This window comes from Myotis davidii, unplaced genomic scaffold (genome assembly GCF_000327345.1).
Source record: "Myotis davidii unplaced genomic scaffold, ASM32734v1 scaffold1116, whole genome shotgun sequence".
In the NCBI taxonomy this organism is placed as follows: Eukaryota; Metazoa; Chordata; class Mammalia; order Chiroptera; family Vespertilionidae; genus Myotis; species Myotis davidii.
Window position 1 is genome coordinate 13,405 of NW_006287802.1, and position 3,768 is coordinate 17,172.

Consider the following 3,768-nt stretch of genomic DNA (forward strand, 5'->3'; position numbering starts at 1 on the left):
GCGGTTTCAGCTCTTCTCTTTCATTTGAGTGAAGCTCCTCTTCCAGATCCTGAACCCTGAACCACACAGGACGTGGATGGAAACAATTATGACATCAATGTTTCTCTCTCTCCTCTTTTCTTTCCCTCTAATAATCAATGAAAATATCCTCAAAAGATAATTTAAAAAGAAAGAACTATATCTACATATGTATTTGTATCTATGTCTATATGTGTATCTATATCTACATCTACATATATATCTATATTTTTATCTATATCTATATCTACATCTACATCTATCTATTTCCATGGTAGCACAGCCACATTAATGTTATTCCTAAAGAATCACTTATTGTTCCCACATCCTACTTCCAGACCACCTCCTGCAGCATAGCCCCTGGTATGGAAGGAGAGGGGGACCACCTCCTATGCATGGTGACCAGGAACCCTAGGAGGGCCTGGTTCTCTGAGGGCACAGTCAGCACCTCCTTCCAGGAGAAGCTCCAAAGACCAGAACCTCCCTCACCTCTTGCCCTTTGTATGTGCGGACACCTTCCATGTGCAAATGCCCACACAGCCACCAGACACACACAGTTGGCGTCCACTTAAATGCAGGGCCTCCTCACCCTGAAGTATAGTAACAGTCATCTCAGGTGAAAACTAGTTTCACTTTAACTGTGCTGTTTGGCTTAACAATAGAAAAGTTATTTTGATCTTATAAATCATCCCATTGGACATGTACTGGGGCATAGTGTGCTAGGGGTATGCTAGGGACATGGGGCTTAATGTGATAAGGGGCAGGGAAGATGGCATAGAAAAATTACTGTTTTAGAAAAACATTGTATTACGATTAAACCCAGCCAGGTGTGACCCTGTTTTCCTTCCATTTGTATTTGTGAACTTTTTGTGAACTTTTTACCCTGCCAGTACTAGGAACAGCTAACGAAACACTTTGTAGTTGTTGCAAATGAAAGCTTTGCTGTACCCTTGGTCACTACTGCAGTACAAGGCTCCCTGAAAGGAGGGACATGCTGTAGTCAGCTGGCCAGCTTAATAAAGGCTCTTAAATTTAAATTCTGAGTCGGTGGTCTATCTCACTGATTGAACCCATAAAACCTCTTTAGAATACTTTCTGGGAGACAAGGACCTCACCTGCAAGACATGACTCCCATGTGGCTCTTCCTCTTCCTGCTGTCAGCTCCCAGATGTGAGTGACTAAGGGCTTAGACGTGAGGAGATGGGGATCCTGCATCTGAGCCCAGGACTCACTGTGTTCTCTCTGTCCCAGGTGTCCTGTCCCAGGTGCAGCTGCAGGAGTTGGGCCCAGGACTGGTGAAGCCCTCGCAGACCCTCTCCCTCACCTGCTGTGTCTCTGAATTCTCTATCATAACCAGTTGTTATGCCTGGGACAGGAAATGCCAGACCCTGGGGAAAGGGCTGGAGTGGATGAGGCATATATGTTATGAGGGGAACACTTCCTACAGCCCCTCCCTCAAGAACTGAACATCCATTTCCAGAGTCACATCCAAGAACCAGTTCTCCCGGCAGCTGAGTTTTGTGACCACCGAGGACACAGCCTGTATTACTGTGCAAGAGACACAGTGAGGGGAAGTCAGTGTAAGCTCGGACACAAACCTCCCTGAGGAGACTGCAGGGCTGGGCTGTAGGGGGTGCCCAGACATGAAGGGGCGCTCAGGACGCACAGCACAGAGAGCAGCCCATGGAGCAGGGGCAGAGGGAGGTGGGAGAGAAGGGCCTTCTTGTTGGGCACAGGGATTTCCTCTCAAGCTCTCAGCTGCCTCCAGGAAAGCTCTTCCTTCGCATGTTCTCATCACAGACAACAGTGAAGAAGGGACACTGTTTGCAGGTGACAGGTCAGCAGTGACAGGGACTCTCCTTCACCAAGTCTCCTTCACAAATTCTGAAAGTGACTTTTTTCACTCTCTTTTCAATGTTTTGCTGAAGAATGTGAACTCTGCAGCAGGGATACTGGGATTGGGCTCTGTGCACAGCTCTGCCTCCCTCCCTGGGGTCACAGCTCCCTCAGTGTCTGACTCTCCCTGTGCCCTCCCCCTCCTGGTTCCAGGTAGATCACAGGGCCCTCCCTCTGCTGAAAGGCCTGAGCTCACTCAGGGCTGGTGGACCTCACCCATCCTCTCTGGGTCCACATTGGTCCCCAGAAGAGCTGTCAGCTCAGTGCACCAAGCACAGGGAGCCCCACATCCACCCACAGGAGGGGCCTCGTATCCATCACGAAGCAGTGCTAACCCCACAGCGGGGACAGGTGACCCTGAGGCTGGGATGTGCATCATTGAACTCCTCCTCCACTTTTCTTCCTGGAGCCAAGGTTTCTAGCTTCACTCTGGGGGAGATGTGCATCGGGAGCATGTAGGGAGCTGAGGAGCATCCATGGGACCCCCTGCGTCCATACTGTCCTCTTACTACTTACCCAAGAAACACAGAGTCACACAGACATATAGTCACAGACACAGAGTCACACACACACACACAAAAACAGAATCACAGTCACACATACAGTCACACACACAGTCACACACACAGTCACATACACAGTCACACACAGAGTCACAAACAATAAGACACACAGACACACACACACAGAAACAGTCACACACAGTCACACAAAACCACACACGCAGTCACACACAATTACACACAGACACACACACACACACACACACACAGTCTCACACTCATTTCTGGAAAAGACATGCATTCACACCTGAGCAGTGATACAAAACCATTCATGTCATTACACACTGTACTTTAGGAATTCTATATAATAAACTGGGATTATATTTCGTGTTCTTTGATGTCATATGAAATAAATATGTGGTCTACAGGCAACTATTATTTCAACACTGACCACGCCCTGTGAAGATCAACAGTTGTATTTCTCAGTTCACTTAGTAGGAGCTCAAATTAGGAATTTAATCCAAACTTTGCTAAATTGCTACAAATTTTTAAAATATAGTTGAAGTAATAGTGAAAACCTTCCACCAAATAAAGCGCAAGGACAAAATGAATTCAAGGGTGAATTCTACCAGAAATTCAAATGGGAATTGATAACTTTCTATAAACTCTTCTTGAACACTTCCAAGAACTGAGGAAAGAGACAACACTTTCAAACAGATTTATTGAGGTGACCATTACACTCATATCAAAGCCAAGTAAAAACATACAAAAATGACAGGTCAATATCGCTGATTAAATTATATACAAAACCCCCAAAAATATACTAGGAAACTTAACAGCACCCTGCAAAGGTCATTTACCACGATCAAGTGGGATACCATCCTAGCATGCAAGGATGGCACATTTTCAACGTACAAAAACCAGTAACTGTGCTACATCTCCTCCACAGAATGAAGGATAAAGTATACCATCTTATAAATAGATACAAAATAAAGCCTTTAAGATCGAGAATCACTTCAGATTAAAATTCTTAGCAGATTAGGTGTAGAAGCGATGGACCTCAATATACTAAAGGCCACATTTGAAAAGCCAACAAGTGACATCATGCTACACAGAGAAAATTTCAAAGCTTTTCTTCTTACATCAGGAATAAGACAAGGGCTCCCCTGTGACAACTTCTATTCATCAAAACAAGAAGTTCTTCTCAGAATAGTTAGGCAAGAAAAGGAAATTTCAAATGTCTACATAGAAAGAAACCAGTTAAAATGTTTCTCCTTATCTGTAAGCAGATGACAGGATCTTGTACATAGAAAACCCTAAGCACTGTATGAGAAATTAATAGAACTAGAAT